The sequence below is a fragment of the Choloepus didactylus genome, chromosome X (genome assembly GCF_015220235.1).
Source record: "Choloepus didactylus isolate mChoDid1 chromosome X, mChoDid1.pri, whole genome shotgun sequence".
In the NCBI taxonomy this organism is placed as follows: domain Eukaryota; kingdom Metazoa; phylum Chordata; class Mammalia; order Pilosa; family Megalonychidae; genus Choloepus; species Choloepus didactylus.
Genome location: NC_051334.1, coordinates 102984243 through 103002826, shown reverse-complemented (window position 1 = coordinate 103002826; position 18584 = coordinate 102984243).

Sequence of the window (18584 nt, the reverse complement as noted above, 5' to 3'; positions counted from 1 at the left end):
TGAAAACTTACCTGTATATACAGAACTCAAAGGAATGACACTAAATGCTAGCTCCCCCTGATTCTTTTTTTTATTTTTTAAAAAATTTTCCCCCTGGTTCTTTACAAGAGATAGGAATTACATCTGCAGGTAAGAGCAGTGGTACTATGGTGTTACAGTACTAGGTAAAACAAACTCCACCTACTGGAGTTTAGCGATAGCCAAAAATACAAAACCAGGCAAAAATCAGAATGAGATTCCACCATGCATGTGCAGCTGGTGCCCCATTGGTATTCATTCTCAGCATGGACATCACTGGACTGAGAGATAAAGAGACATTTAAGACCTAAGAGTTCTCTTTTGGTATTGGTGCAGATACCTCAAACTGCAGGAGGTACATAACTAAAGCTGGTAAAATGCAGATGCTCACCCACTATTGTTTATGTTCTTCTTATTCCTGCATGTATTATTGGGTTGCCAGCTGACCCAGTGGACTTAACCATAACAGAGGAAGCCTGTGGCTGCCAAAATGGGTACCCAAAACTATCCCCAAAATTGGACCAAACAGACCTTCTGGCAAGCCATAATATATTATCTCAGTCCAGCATGCCACCAGACATGGAAAAATCAACACCAATAAGGGGACTTTATGAAAAATGAATAAAATGGCATCACTGCCTAAGCAACACAACACAGCCAACAGATCCACATCTATCCAAATACTGCCCAGTAAAGTTTCCATAGACTGGCTACATGCTTGCCCCCAACTTAAGCCTCTACTGTTACAAACCATATGCTTTAGGGCACTGCCTCTGATGCTGGTAGGAGTAACCTTCTATTGTTCTTCCTTAATCCGTTGGGTCACCATTGATGCAGCCTACAAATGTGCAGAGAATATATACTTCTTCTGAATGGAATGACCACAAATCACCTGCTAAGAAATAGCCCAGAGGCTCAATAAATGTACCATTTATCATCCCAATATCCTACCAGAGATTTTTTCCTATATTAAGAGAATCATGCTTAAAATACAGGATTTCCATACACCACCCCATCACCAACACCATTCATTGGTGTGGAACATTTGTTACTATTGATGATAGCACTTTTTTATAATTGTACTGTAAATTAAAGTCCATGATTTAACTCAGGGTTCACTGCATAGTGTAGTTCAATGGATAATTTTAACATTTACATTTTGTTATCTAATATAAAATCTAACATGTCCCCTTTTAATCACATTCAGATATATTTACTGTAATATATATATATTACTGTACTGTTAATTGCATTTACAATATTGTGTTACTATCACCACTGTCTTAGTTTCCTAATGCTGCAGAATGCAAAACACCAGAGATGGAGAGGCTTTTATAAAACGGGGGTTTATTTTGCTACACAGTTACAGTCTTAAGGCCACAAAGCGTCCAAGGTAACACACCAGCAATCGGGTACCTTCACCAGAGGACGGCCAATGGTGTCCGGAAAACCTCTGCTAGCTAGGAAGGCAGCCGGCATCTGCTCCAAAGCTCCGGCCTCAAAACGGCTTTCTTCCAGGATGTTCCTCTCTAGCAAGCTTGCTCCTCTTCAAAACATCACTCCCAGCTGCACTCACTGAGTTTTCTCTCTCTCAGTCAGTTCATTTATATGGCTCCACTGATCAAGGCCCACCCCGAATGGGCGGGGCCACACCTCCATGGGAACATCTCATCAAAATTATTACCCACAGCTGAGTGGGGCACATTCCAAGCAAATCTAACCAGTACCAAAAACGTCTGTCCAACAAGACCACAAAGATAATGGCATTTGGGGGACACAATACATTCAAAGCGGCACAACCAGCATCCAATACCAAACATTTCCATCATTCCAAATGGGAACTTGTACATTATAAACCTTAAATTCCTATTTCCTATCTCCAAACTGTCCTCTGTTTTGGAGTTTCTGACTCTATGACTTTGCTTATTCTAATTGTTTCAAATCAGTGAGCTCATGCAATATTTATTTTTTTGTGACTGGCTTATTTCACACAACATGATCCCTTCAAGGTTATCCATGGAGTCATAATTATAAATAATTCATTCCTTTTACTGACTGAATAATATTCCATTGTATGTATATACCACTTTTTTATCCATTCATCAGTTGGTGGGAACTTGGCTTAATTCCATCTTTTGGCTATTGTGAATAATATTGCTATGAATATTACTGTTCAAATATCTATTCAAGTCCCTGCTTTCAATTCTTTTGAGTATATACCAAATAGTTGGATTGTCAGGTCATGTGGAATTTCCATACTTAGCTTTCTGAAAACTGCCAAACTTACTTCCACAGCAGCTGCAACACTTTACATTGCCACCAGCAATGAATGAGTGTTCCTATTTCTCCACATTCTCTCCATTTGTTATTTTCCACTTTTTTAAAGTAGCCATTATAATGGGTATGAAATGGTACCTCACTGTGGTTTTGATTTGCATTTCCCTGATGGTTAATGATGGTGAGCATCTTTTCATGTGCTTTCTGGCTATTTGTACATCTTCTTTGAAGAGATGTTTATTCAGTTTTTTTCCCATTTTGCAATTGCTTTGTCTGTCTTTTTGTTGTTAAGTGGAAGGATTTCTTTATATATTCTGGATATTAAAACGTTATCAGATATGAGATTTCCAAATATTTTCTCTCACAGTGTAACTTAACTTCAATATACTTTTTCTAAACACTTCTGCCACCCCCCACTTTTTTTTATACTCATTACCACTTATATCTTTGTACATGGTATGTTAAAATATTTATCATTATTTTTTATGTATTTGAATTTTAGCTGCTCTAGGAAGTAAGAAGTGGAGTTACATACCAAACAAGACACTACAATAATACTGACATTTATGATTGCCCAAATGGTCACCTTTACCATAGTCTTTTATTTCTTTTTGCCTCTTTGAACCACTTTCTAATGTCCTTTCATTTCAGTCTGAAGATATATGTCTCTTTAGCATTTCTTGAGGGGCAGGTCTTGTGGTGATGAACTATCTCAGCTTTTGTCTGAGAATGTCTTCATCTCCCCCTCATTTTTTGACAGAAATCCTTCTCAGATATAAAATTCATGCCTGCAAGTTGTTTTCTTTTAGCATAACTATTTCAACATACTGCCATCTTGCCCCCATGGTTTCTGGTGAAAAATTCACCCTCAATCTAATTGGGGCTCCCTAATGTAACACATTGTTTTTCATTTGCAACTTTCAGAACTCTCTCCTTCTCCCATGAACTCAATACTGTGATCAGTATATGAAGGGTGAATTTTTCTACATGTTTATCCCATTTGGTGTTCTCTGGGCTGCAAAGACATGCATATTCACATCTCTTGCTAAGTTTGAGTTCTTTGTCATTATTACTTTGAATATCCTTCTGCCCTTTCTCTCTTTTTTATCCTTCTGGGACTCCCATAATGCATATATTTGTGTGCTCCAAGGTGCCTGTTCTAGTTTGCTAATGCTGCCTTTTCACACAACACCAGAAATGGAATGGCTTTTATAAAGGGGCTTTACTTGGTTACAAAGTTACAGTCTTAAGGCCATAAAGTGTCCAAGGCAAGTCATCAACAACCAGGTACCTTCACTGGAGGATGGTCAATGGTGTCCGGAAAACCTCTGTTAGCTTGGAAGGCATGTGGCTGGCATCTGCTCCAGAGTTCTGGTTTCAAAATGGCTTTCTCCCAGGATGTTCCTTTCTAGGCTGCAGTTCCTCACAAATATCACTCTTAGTTGCTCTTGGGGTATTTTTCCTCTCTTAGCTTCTCTGGAGCAGAAGTCTGCTTTCAACAGCCATCTTCAAACTGTCTCTCATCTGCAGCTCCTCTCTCAGTTCCTGTGCATTCTTCAAAGTGTCCCTTTTGGCTGTTACAAGCTTGCTTCTTCTGTCTGAGCTTTTACAGGGCTCCAGTGAACTAATCAAGGTCAGCACTGGATGGGCAGGGCCACACCTCCATGGAAATTATCCAATCAGATTTATCACCCACAGTGGTTTGGTCCCATCTCCATGGAAACACTCAATCAAAGAAGTACAATCTGATCAACACTAATGCATCTGCCCACACAAGATTACCTCAAAGATAAAGGCATTTTGGAGGACACAGTACATTGAAACTGGTACATTCCATGCCCTGGACCCCAAAATGACATGATCTTTTCATATACAAACACATGCATCCCATCACAATATCCAGAAACTTAAATTATTTCAGTACAATAGTTAAGTACAAGATCCCATCAAAATCAGTTACCGGCATGATATGTCCTAAGGCATAATTTTCCTTTAGCTGTGGACCTGTGAAACTTAGAACAAGTTATGTGTTTCCAATATATAAAGGAGGGACAGTCATAGGATAAACAATCCCATTGCTGTAAGGAGAAACTGAAAGGAAGAGAGGGCTAACAGGATCAACACAGTTCCTAAAACCCACAGGGCAAACTCCTTTAGATTTCAAAGTCTGAGAGTCATTTAGAGAACAACATTGCATCCTTGGGTCTTGATAGTGGGAGTAAAACCCTTCCTAAGGGCCTTTGTGGCAGCCCTTTCCTCTTCAAATGCTGGGGTGAGTGCTCCAACATATCAACACATTGAGGAGAGCACCTTTTTGGCCCCACCCTCCTCCAACATTGGGGAAGCTTCTGGATTCTCTTCCATCTCCAGGGCACATGCTCAACCCCTTCAGAACAGTGGGGTGGTGGCCAGGCTCTCCCCAGTCCCCTAGGAATGTGCTCCACCCTCTCTGAGGCCTGAGGTGGCAACACTTTTCCTGAACATAGAGGTGGAAGGCTGACCCTAGACCTCTGGGGCAAATTTACCCATTCCACACATGTGAGCCACTCTGCTCTCCCAGCCTGAGACCTCTTGAATCCAGACCTCAACCTCCATGGCTCTGTCTTTGAAGAAACATTTCTTTCCATATGCCAGTCCAGACTGGCAGCAGCTCTGTCTATAAAGATCTCACAAAAATTCTGTTGGTTTCACATGAAGCACACAGGGGTCAAAGCCATCATACAAAGGACTTTCCACAAATCCTTTCTGGATAACTCCATCTCCAATTTTGGCTTATACTGAAATGGTGGTCGGGTTCCATGTTTGGTTAAATCCTCACATTGGGTTTGAATGTCAGATGAGAGACAGTTTGAAGATGGCAATTGAAAGCAGACTTATGCTCCAGAGAAGCTAAGAGAGGAAAAATGCACAAGAGCTACTAAGAGTGACATTTTTGAGGAACTGCAGCCTAGAGAGGAATGTCCTGGGAGAAAGTCATTTTGAAACCAGAACTCTGGAGCAGACACCAGCCACATGCCTTCCCAGCTAACAGAGGTTTTCCGGACACCATTGGCCATCCTCCATTGAAGGTACCCGGTTGTTGATGACTTGCCTTGGACACTTTATGGCCTTAAGACTGTAACTTTATAACCAAATAAACCCCCTTTATAAAAGCCAAAACATTTCTGGTGTTTTGTGAAAAGGCAGCATTAGCAAACTAGAACAAATTTTGGTACCAGAGAAGTGGGGTGCTTGTGCTGCTGAGTCTGCAAATACCAAACATGTTGGAAAAGCTTTTTAAATGGATAGGGGGAAGACTCAGGAAGAATTATGAGGAGCTTGATAGAAAAGGCCTAGACTGTTTTGAAGAGACTGTTAGTAGAAATATGGGCTCTAAAGATACCTCTGATGAGGTCTTGTGCAGAAATGATGACTGTGTTGTTGTGAACTGGAGGAAAGGTGATCCTTGTTTTAAAGTGGCAGAGAATTTGGCAAAATTGAGTCCTGGTGTCAGATGGAAGACAGAATTGAAAGTGACAAGCTGGGATACTTGACTGATGAGATTTTGAACCTAGAAGTTGTAGATATAGCATGGCTTGCCCTTGCAGCTTGTAGTAAAATGCAAGTGGAGAGAGATAAGTTGAGAACTGAACTCTTGGGTTCAAAGAAACCAGAAACTGATGGTTTGGAAAATTACAGGCTTCCAGGGGGTGGAATCTCAGAAGCTAGAGCCAAGAGAGACACTTTGAAGAGTGCACAGGAACTGAGAGAGGAGCTGAAGATGAGAGACAGTTTGAAGATGGCCATTGAAAGCAGACTTTTGCTCAAGAGAAGGCAAGAGAGGGAAAATGCTCCAAGAACAGCTAAGAGTGACATTATTGAGTAACTGCAGCCTAGAGAGGATTGTCCTGGGAGAATGCCATTTTGAAACACAACCTGGGAGCAAGCAGATGCCAGGCACATGACTTCCCAGCTAACAGAGGTTTTCCAGATGCCAATGGCCTCTCTCCAGTGAAGGTACCCTTTGTTGATTGACACTTTGTGGCCTTAAGACTCTAACTGTGTAACCAAATAAGCCCCCTTTTATAAAAACCAATCCACATATGGTGTTTTGTGAAAAGGCAGCATTAGCAAACTAGAACAGTGCCCTAGAAGTTTCTTAGGCTATTTTCACTTTTAATAATTCTTTTGTTTGTGCATCTCTGCCTGACTCATTTCAAGAATCTTGCATTTGAGTTCACTGATTCTTTCTTCTTCCAGCTCCAATCTGCTTTTGAAATCCTCTTGGGCATTTTTCATTTCATTTATTATTGTCTTTAAATCCAGTATTTCCATTTGGTTCCTTTTAAAAATTCTTTACCAATATTCTCATATTGCTCTTTCATTGTTTTCCTGACCTGATACTTTTAGTTTTTTTTCTCTGTATTTTCCTTCTTATCCTTGAGCATTTTTAAGAACATTCTTTCAAAAACTTTCTTCAGTATATCCACATTCTTGGCTTCTTCATTGGAGTTTTCTGATTTTTATCCTCTTCCTTTTGTTGGGCCATCATTTCCTGTTTCCTTGTTTGTTTTGTACTCTTTTGTTGCACACTGAACATTTAAACATTGTAAAATATTACCTCCAGGATTTATTCCCTGAGATGTATATTTCTTGATTTTGGAACCAGCTGTTGATAAAACAGATATTCTTAATCTTCACCACTCTTATCAAGAAGGTCTGTCCATGGCAAATGCAGTGTGCAGGGATTTCCCTGTCTTTCTGGGCCTCTATCTTTTCATTGGAACCTCAGGTGATATTACCCTATCCAAGAGCTTGTTGATGTCAATGATGATAACACCCCCACTACAGGGCCACCAACCATAGAGACTATACCACCCCAAGATTTGCATTGATCAGACCCTCCTTGCTCACAACACCCCACCCTGTTTCCTACCTTTGACCCAGGTATCTAGCAATAGCTTCAGAGATATCTTTGCCAAAAAAAAAACCCTTGAATTTCACTTCTCTGAGTTTGGTACCTGCTTTCCAGGAAATCCCCAACAGCTAAGACAATACTCCCAAATCATGAATGATAAACCCCATGTCCATGATTGTGGAACTGCCCTGAGGTACACACAAACACTATGGGAGCCAAAGATTGCTTATAAAACCAAACCAGCAGGGGATTCACATAACACCATGCCTCCTCCCTCATGTTCCACTGGAGGATTTTCTCAACCTATGTATTCTCTTACAAATCACATGTAACAAAGACCTTAACTAAAATGGCTCAGGAGATACAAATTAGTAACAGTGTCACCAAGGTATTAGAAAGGATCTCCCCTATGCCTATGTCAGATCTTTTCTCTTGGCTTTCCCCAAACACCTTGGACAACTGGCTTCAAATAGGTTTCCAGATTCTAATAATCATAGGAACTACTTATTACCCTCTAAAAAATGGGCATATGCTAGCTAAACCAAGGAATAACCTTCACCTTTAACATCTCCACAACACAAATGTCCAACAAAATCAAGGTGAATTCTTAAAATCCAATTCTAAGACCCCTGATGCTGAGGCATCTCATCGTTGTTTGTAGTGAATTAAAATAACACAGAAACTTTGCCCTTTCATGGTGCCTCAGCATCTTAGACCCTGTTCTTAGGTCCCTCAGTGACTAACTCTGATAATTGCTTATAAGAGATAAACAGCTTCTTCTTCTCCTCCCCACATCCTACCTGGATCTATGTCCTCATAAATGTAAAATATGAGCCTCTCAATCCCCATTCCTGCTTGACCAGCTGCTACAGATTCACCCATGTAACATTATAAAGGCAGTCCCCAGGTCTACTGTAACATTTTGATCCTTTTCTGCTTGGTTGAGCCTATGCTTCTGATGTCTTTTCTTGCTACCTTATGAGGTGGGCCACTCCTCTCTGTCTAGGACCTGCTAGTAACAGTAAACTTTTCTTTCATACATCCCTATTGTCACTTATCCTTCCCTCAATTGACTATTCATATAAAGATCCTTACACCCACATCCATCATCCATAAAATTATATAGGCAGGAACACTATTGGAGCATATGTGCACCATATTCAGTTAAGTACAGGGAAGGCTTAGTTCATATGTTGGGTGCAGGGTATATGCTCTCTTTACAAATAATTGTGCAATTATAAATGAATGCACATAGTTTGTAATGTTTTGTCTGATAATACTAAATTATACACAGTTTTTGCTGATAGTTATTTTGAGGTGATTTTATCTGAAATATGTATGATAAATGCAAGTGATTATTACAAATAACAATGATAATGATAACAGTAGATGCTAACATCTATTGAATGTTTATTATGTGTCTGGTACTCTTGCAATTGCTTTACATGGATTATTAATTATATAATTATATTATAGCATATGCTTTGAGGCATATACTATTTTTATGTATTTCAGTTGACAAAAAAGACTTGGAGAATTTAATTAAATTGCCTAAGATTGCAGAGACGGCAAGTAGAAGAGTCTGTTTTAATTTACATGCATGTAATCACTTTGCTATAATGTCCACATTCTTAACAACTATGCTATACTATAGCATATACTAGATCAATTTAACTGATGATTCTAAAGAGAACTGTTAAAGCATTGAAAGCAGGGATGAATGCTACAATTTCTGGGTTGCACTAAGTAATAGGAGTACATAGAGCAGTTTCTGTACTTTCTGCTAAAGGACTCTTGGAATCTCTTAATTTGTGAAGATGGTCCTTTCTCTTGCACAACAAGCATACTACCTCTTTGAATCTGTAGACTAGACATGGGCACAGCCATCCACACTCAAGGCAGGTGTAATATGCTTCAACCTCTTTGAAGTATTTCCTATATCATGTTTCCCTTAATAGCAAACTGACCTCTACTTACATATGGTGGATAGAGTGTGTATTAGAAGCAGTAACTTTAATTCCTTTGCTATAGTGATAGAGTGTCAAATGTTAGGCAATTGTCATAGGATATTGTATATTTCAGAACAGTGCCTGTTGGTGCTGAAGAGAACTAAACCTTAAATAGTCTTAATAAATTCACTGCATGCTCTAATCTTAGGTAATAATGATGCAGGTATGCTGTATGACCTTATTTTCAAACATGCCCAGGTCTCATGAATTGCCAGGAGGACAGTATGCCAATATTTTGAGTTAATTAATGTTGTATTTTGTCATTATAATTCAGTCATGTGGCTTTTATTCTATGCTTCCCATCTTTTCTTCCAACCTTTGTTTTCATTTTGCAGAAATACTTTCTATCATTTTAAATTTCATAGAGTCAAAAATTTGATAAACACTTCATTTCCCAAAGAAAGACATTAATAGGTACCCTTGTATGTGTGTAACAAAACACTCTGAAATTTTTAGGCAGCAGCTCAAATGATGAAATGTTTTTACAAATGCAGTATATTCCAAGATTCAGTATTTATTTCTGCAAATACTAAAGATTAAAACAATATTTTGGCTTTCTACCTTATTTTTTTAACGATATTTCCTTAAGTAAGGAAGCATAATATGCTATGGATACAAAAATTAAGTTTCAACCTCTCTTCCTTAATATGCCATCTATTTGGAAATTTTAATGTATTTATGCTTTGTGGTTTAAACCACATTTGCATTGATTTTAATAACATGTTCATTGCAAAAATTTTATAAAATGGAAAAAATTAAAAGAAGAAAACAAAAATTATCCAATCCTACCTTCCATAGATAAGTGTTATTCACATTTTGGTATAATTTCTTTTTATCTATATTCCTATAAAATTGGGGTCACTTTTGAATTTAACATTTTTCATATAACTTTAAGCACTTGACATTTGTTGTGAAGTAGTTTTATTTTGATCAATATCCTTATTTTCCTCCAAAAATAATAATTTTCACTGAATGGATATAATTCTGTCATTCAGATTTCAAGAGAAAATATAGGACCCACAATGTATAATGGTTCAAACATAATAGATGTTTATTTTTCATTCACAAAACAGTGCAAGGTGAGTTTTCCTAGTCTCTGGATAGGTCTTCTTTATGTACGGTTTCAGTGACTGTTCCAGTTTACTAAAGCTGCTGTTATGCAAAATACCAGAAATGCACTGGCTTTTATAAAGGTGATTTAGTAGGCTACAAAGTTAGAGTTCTAAGGCCACAGACGTGACCAGACTAAGGCATCAACAAGATTATACCTTTACTGAAGAATGGCTGATGGTGTCCAGAACACCTGTCAGCTGGGAAGGTATGTGACTGGTGTCTGCTGGTCCTTTGCTCCTGGGTTGTGTTTCAAAATGGCTATCTCCAAAATCAATCTGGGTTTCTGTATTCACTCCTCTCTCTCAGCTCCTGTGTGTCCTTGCTTCTTTCTCCCAGGGCATTTCTCTCCAAGCATCTGGGGGTCCTCTCAGTCTCTTCAGGGCAAACTCTGGGCTTCATCTCCAAAGATCCTTCTGTCTGCATCTCCAAGTGTCTCCAAGTGTCAGCATCTGTGTTGGCTCTTAGCTCTCTTAAATATGCCAGTGAACTAATAAAGCCCCACCTTGAATGGGTGGGGTCCACACCTCCATGGAAAAAAGTTAATCAGGGTTTTCACCCACAGTTGAGTGGGTCACATCTCCATGGAAACATTCAATAAAAAGATCACACCCTAATGAAGACTAATAAGTCTGGACTCACAAGATTGCATTAAAGAATATGGCTTTTCTGGGGGACATAATATATCCAAACTGGCACAATGACTCAAGCTGCTAGCATCTTTTGGCTCTGCCATCTTCAATACACAGCATTCAAAAGTACCCTAGGGTTTGCCATCCCCATCAGCCAGAAGGGGAAGAGAATGAGAAATAAAAATGGTTTATGGGGTAGGACTAAAAGGGAAAAACATCACTTTTGCTCACATTCCATAGGAAATTATGCAGTCATGTGGCCACACCTAACTTTAAAGAATGCCAGGAATGTAATCTAGTTTGGTGCTCAAGAAAAAAGAGGAAAATAGACTTTTGTGAACACAAAGTAATATTTTTCTGCAACTAGTGAAGTAAAACATTTTCCTACATTTGTTTCCCATTTAGAAGTCTTATTTTGTTCTTGATTTTTCTCCCATGTTGTCTAATGATTTAATCATCTTCTACTTATAGATTAGTAAGGTCTCTTTTAACAATTAAGGACATTAACCATTTATCTGTCTTATAAATAGCAATATTTCCACTTTTAATACCATTTAATTTTCCTTTAGGGATTTTCACATGAAATAGCTTTATAAGTTTAAATGACAATTCTAGCAATATTTTCCTTTTTATTTATGTTTAGAAATTCCATTTCTATTTCAAGATAAGTTAATATTTACCTATATATCTTACAGATATTTAATGGCTTTGTTTTTAAGATTTAAACCTTTAATCTATGTTTAACATGTTTTTATGTATGTAGTATGAAATAGTGATATAACCACATTCCTTCCAGTCTATTCAATTTTCCCAGCAACACTTATGGGTAGCATTTCAGGTAGAATACAGGAATTGGTGATAAGAGGTAGGAAGAAAGAAAGCAAAGGTGTGGTTAGTTTGATGTTTGTAGCTTGTGAGACTGAAAGGATAGTGAATCCATTACTGTGAAAGAAGGGAGCCAACTCCGTCTCTCTGTTCCTGCAAGAAGTTCTTTATTGGCTTTTTAGTACAGGATTATATAGCATAAGCATTCTTTGGATTATGTAATTGTTTTCCCGTTTCCCAGGGAACTGCATTTGTTCTAAAATCACAAGACTATCATGTTTACAATTTTCAGGTGCAAGCTTGCGGACAATAACAATCTTAGGGAACAATCTCTCCTGAACTAGGTGGGAAAACAGAAACATGGAGGGAGCCTGGTGTCATTCTCTAACTTAATTGCCTGCCATCAGGTGCACAATGCCTTGGCTTTCTCCCAATGTTTTAGGAGGTGGCCTCTCTGACTAACTCACCAAGCCAGGGAATCTTCTTTGCCTCCACACATTACAAATTTTAATAACACAGTAAGAAAATATTATTTTGAGTAGAAGATAGTGACTTCTATTTTAGGCACATAATTCAAAGTTTTTTTGAAATATTCAGTTTGGGCTATAAAGTAGGCAGTTGGATACATGGGTCTGGAACTTAGTAGAGGGTATGAGCTAGTGTTAGGAGAGCCATTAGCTTACAGACAGGATAACCTAGGAAGATTTATACATACATGATATCAGTTAACCAGTAATGAATCCTGGGAAACTACAAAAGCTAGGGAATCAGCAATGAGAAGTAACAAGTAAAATTAATTTAAAAGTATGGTGTGGGGTTTGAAGATAGGTACTCCAGAAAAATATGTTCTTAAACTTAATCCATTCCTGTGTGTGTGAACCTATTTTAAGTAGGACCTTTGGATGAGGACACTTCATTCAAGGTGTGGTCCTAATCAATGAGGATGGATCTTAATCCTATTACTGGTATCCTTTATAAGAAGAATGAAACTCAGAAAGATGGTAAGAAAGTCATGTAAAGCAAGAAGCTGAAAATCAGTGGAACTTGGAAGAGAAGGGGGAGGCCAGAAGGGGTTGTCATATGCATTGCTATGTGGCAGAGGAGCCAAGGACCAAGGATAACTGGCAGCCAGCCTCAGAACACCAGTCTTTGGGAAGAAAGCATCACACTGATGATACCTTGATTTGGACTTCACCCAACCTCAACACCATGAGTTTGTGGTTTCACCAACCTCAAAACCATGAGTCAATAAATTCTCACTGTTTAAGCCAACCCATTGCCTGGTATTTGCTTTAGCAGTGAGGAAACACAAACATATGATCAGAGTGATAAGGGAAAAACCAAAAATGATACCACATACAGCAACTGAGGGGAGACTTTGTTGAAGGAGAAGGGAATTGAGAGTATGAAATGCTGCAGAGGGGTCAAATAGAATAAGGAATAAAAATAAGACACTGGCATTAGCAATTAGGGGGTAACAGATGACATTCTTAACATTATCTGTCCATATGTCTATTTTCACAACAGGCCTGCAAACTATATTACTAACAGAACTTTAAAAATATTGAAAATCAGGCTCACAGTGGTTAAGAAATTTGTAAAACTCATTCAGTTAGGGAGAACTGGGACAAAACAAATTTCCTTATTGAACAAGTCCTGCTTACATTCACAAACACATCTATTTCTCTGAAAAATACACTCATATTTTTCTTTCCCAATCTCTTTCTGGCTTCACAGCTGAGGCTTCTTCCATTTCACTGTATAAGAATAAATAGTCATTGAAACTATCAAACTACAACCCAGAACCCATGAATCTTGAAGACAATTGTATAAAAATGTAGCTTATGAAGGGTGACAATGGGATTGGGAAAGCCATAAGGACCACACTCCCCTTTGTCTAGTTTATGGATGGATTAGTAGAAAAATGGGGGAAGGAAACAAACAAACAGACAAAGGCACTCAGTGTTCTTTTTTACTTTAATTTCTCTTTTTCACTTTAATTATTATTCTTGTTATTCTTGTGTGTGTGGTAAAAAAGGTGTCAGGGATTGATTTTGGTGATGAATGTACAACTATGTAATGGTACTGTGAACAATCGAATGTACGATTTGTTTTGTATGACTGCGTGGTATGTGAATATATCTTAATAAAATGAATATTAAAAAAAATTATTAAAAACCCCAAACTGTGCTTGTTTATGTGAGTTACATTTATTAATATATACTGTATTAAAATTAAAACTGAGAATATTTAAAAATAAAAAAAAAGAATAAATGGTCATTCCAATCTTCAGTGCTATGGTAGACTGCCTAAATGGTACAGGACCTCCAGTCCTGTCCATATCCACTCTCCTCGCAAAATGATATTCCAACTCCTCCCATCACAAAGTGGGGTCTATTCCTTCACTTTTTGAATCTTGGCTAGACTTATGATTTGCTTTGGATGTGACATAAATGACATTGTGCCAGTTCTGAGTTCAGGATTCAAGAGACCTTGCAGACTTCTACTCCTCCTCCTTCAACCCTGCTGCCACAATGTGAACAAGTCAGGTTACTGTGATGGGTGATGATAAGCATGAGACCCTATTAAACCACCACCTACTGCCCACTACTCTAGCTGAAAGCCAGCCAGACCCCAGCAGCAGAGTAACCTACTGAACTGAAGCTAGACTGATGCATGAAAGAGCCCAGAGAAGGCCAGAATAAGACCCCAACTGAGCCCAGACTAAATTGCCAACACTCAGAGCTAAATAAAATGTTTTTGCTTTAAGTCACTGAGTTTTGGGGGAACTTTTTATATGGTAATAACTCAATGACATAAAGGCAATGTGATTTTCCCCAAAACACTTAGCAGCCTTGAGGCAGGATTGGTGAAAGAAAGGTGGAATTAATTCATGTAGTGTTTTGAAATTTTCCAGAAAGTGGGCAACAGTCAAAGGGAAAATAGAATTAAAGGATCTTCAGAAAGTGTTTTAGAAGTGATCCAACATGGACTCCAGATAGGAAAGGAATGGAAATGAAGCCAAGAACAGGCAAATAAACTGGGTGAAAATTAGGGTTGGGGTGGGTTTGAGTGACTAAAGTCACAATCATATGCCTCCACTTTTCAGAAATGTCCTGAATGTAAATGTAAAGAAAACATTCTTTCTAAATCTAAACAGTCCATTAATTATAAAAATTTACTTTAATTCCAAGTAAGTAGTTAATTAAATGCATATTTCTGAACACTATGACAATAATTCCTAAAAGTAATTCTGTTTTTAAAGATGCATTACACTTGAAAGTTTAGTGGCATACTGAACACATACAAGTTAACATATTATGATGAAAATGTCATTCATTTCAGTGCAATTTTCTGGGAACATATTAATTAGTCCTAGCTTGCCTTGAAAAGAACACATTATTTCTGTTTTTTAAAAATATAAAAAATTAACATAATGTGTCTTTTTATGAAATTATTTGGTCTGAACATGAGAAAGAAGTCCAGAGATTTGTAATTTGCTACCAATAAGCTTCTGAAACCCTTCAACTCCTGAAACAAATTGAATGCAGCAGTTCTTACACAATGACAGTTGGCTATCAAAAGCACATTTGTATGTTTATTTGCTGCATAAGAAGCACAAGTTTCTCAAAAAAAAAAACACTGAAAATCATATACCGTCTAAAAATGGAAGGAAATGGAATCTCCAGTAAATTCCCCAATAGAGTCTCTCTGTTAACTACCAGTTTTTTCATCTTTCTGAGCAGCTTGGCATGTTCAAGATATTGCAATGAGTATAAGAAATGGTCCATGGTGACTTATGACCTGTAATCAAACCACCACCCTGTATGCACAACATAAAATTAGATTGGCAGCCACAAAATTTGCCTCCTAGGAACTGGATGGTTTTCATATTATGAAAGAGCCAGAGCCATTTCCTTATTGTAAAAGTCCTCCTCACATCCACAAGTACAGGTGTAGGTCAATGACAGTATTCTTTGAATCACTGTTCTTCCCTTTATTAGCTGTGTGATTGTGAGTGGGTAACTTCACCTCTCTGAGCACCCATTTTCTTGTCTATAAATTAGGGTTAACCATATCTAATAAGTATGCTTACTGCAGTAATAAAATGAGAATATGTAAAAATGAAATGAAATGAAAAAGCACAGTAAATGTCAGCTTATTTTCTCTTTTTCTTTTCTATTTTGTGTAAAAGAGAGGTGCTTCTAGAAAAATACTGGAGGTGCTCTCTATGTCACTCTCTAACACAGTAAATGTCTCAAGTTCTTTCTGCACCTGATTCTATTTTTCTCCCTTTCAAGCTCTTTCTCTGTTTCTTTTTGGCCCAGTTGCTCTACACATACATGTGCACACACACAAAAGCACATGCACACACACAAACATACACAGTGGTTTGGAGTACAAATGGTAATTATTAAATGGAGTTCTCAAATCTCTCTCAGTTTTAATACGAAAATCACCTTAGGTTGTGTCTTAAGTGAGTTAGCAGGAGGTCTGCTCAGTAGTACCCTAAAATGTACAGATTCCTCAGTCTCATCCCTAGAGATATAAATTTGTTAAGTCTAGAAGTAGATGCAAGGAAGGGTTTTATCTTTTATATTTTCCATATGATTTTCATGGCCAGTTAAGATTGGAATTCATTTATTCTTAGTATAAAAAAGCCATGATGCCATTGTCTACAATTCTGGGATTACCTACTTCCAAAGATATTTCTCTACATGTGTGAAAGCCTACTAAGGGAAGAGATCAACAAGTAGGAGTAGATTGTCCTACTTTTTGGGAGAACCTGTTTTCCCATAGCCTTCCCCCTTGGACATTCTCTTGGCAAAAGGAATAGAGTATCTACTTTACTATACATTTGAAAACACATGCCTACTCCTTCTCTTTAACACAAAATAGGAAAACAAAATGGGAAAGGTAGCTAATGTTTACCATGCATTTTCATTTCTCAAAAAAACTGGTCTAGAAGTTTTTACACATTCTCATTTGATTTTTGCAATAAGCCTACATATTACATATGGTTAACCCCAATTTGTGGATGAGAAAATAGATGCACAGAGAGGCTATGCCACCCACTCACAATCACATAGTTATTAAAGGGAAGAACAGGGATTCAAAGAATATTGTCATTGATCTACATTCAGGAAAACACTGTGGGATTCATAGCCTCTGAACTCATATGAATGCATACACACACAGAGACCACTAAACATGCATTTCAAGTTTTTTTTTTTTTTTTCTAAACAAGTATAGTGTAGTTGAAATAACACTGAAATAAGAATTCTGAACTCAGGTTTCTAGATCCAACCCTTCCCCTAATTAGCTTTGTGAACTGTGGTGATATTGATAACTTTTTTTTCTGGGCCTCAAATTTCTCATCTATTCAATATGTGGGGAAATGGGAGTTGGTATATGATGTGATTTCTAGAGTCCCTTGTCACCCTAAAATATCTTTAGTTAGTCTATTCTTCTGAATAATTGCAAACCTCTGTCTAGATATGTTGCATGCACTATTTGTCAGTTTTAGATCATAGCCTTCCTAAACACAGAATAACTCTGAGTCAAGGAATGTTCGTCTCCCCTCATATATTTGAAATTATTTGTCTTACATCCTACTGACCCTTCATGTATGATTTACTACTAGCCAATAACTGTCACTCACTACCTTGAACATATCTTACTCCACTCATGTACTATTATGTATTACACTTCTGATGTCTATTGCATACTTTGTGTTTATAATGCATTTTGAAGGCCAAATCATTGTGGAGTTTTGGCTTACAGAACTGCTCCTTAGTAAAGGATTTTTGTTTCTTTTGCAAGATAGCCTATGCTTCAGAGCAGTGCATTGAGAGAAAGCTTCCTGGATATCAATAGGTATACTCTTAATCAAGAGTTTGAACATCTGGAAAAGTCATATCAATCTGAATATGAAAGTGAAATACACAGAAATGTGTTATCAGAAAGAGCACTGGAAAAAGAATCAAGGGACCTGAATTTGAGCTCAAGTCCATATACTACATAGCTGTTTGATCCTGGATGAGTCATTTGACTTTCCAGATTTCAATTTTCCCCCCTGTAAAATTAACCTCCAAAGACAATGAAGTCTTTGAGTGCAAAATAAGGGCACTTGAAAAGTCCTGTAATCCTACAGATTTCCTGAGACTATTATCTCACTCTCCTCTCTACTCAAATCTCCAACACCTACTCTTTGTTTCCTATTTCACTAAGGAAACAAAACAATCATAAGAAAACATCCACAATCTTCTGATACCACATCTCACCACTTGCCTGCAGCTGTGCTCATGCACTCTATCTTCTTGTCTGTTGCAGTGAAAGGTTTTGGGTGCAAAACAAGATATGATCAACCACTGCAATTGTTGACTGGATCTTGAGTCTCTGGTTCTTACTCAAGGTCCTGCAACTATTCTTCCCTTTCCTTCTGGATCATTCCCATCAGCATACAAATTTGTTCTCATGTTCTAGTATCCCCCTTCTTAAAACCCAAAAACACTTTTGTCCTCATATTCCCATCCAGATACTTCCCAGTTATATTTGGAGCAAATCTCCAAAAAAGTGGTCTATTTATCCTCTGATACCTTCTCAACTGACTCCAATGATAATCTCTTTGTCCTTTACTTGTTCTTCCTCTTAGCAGCATTTGAAAAAGTTGACCATCCCATCATTCCCTTGGTTTCTGTGACATTACACTCTCCTGATTTACCACCTATAAATTTACCTCCTGAGTAGCCACTGGGCTACTCTATCTCAGAGCTCAGTACTTAGTCCTCTTCTATATCCACTCCTACTCCCATG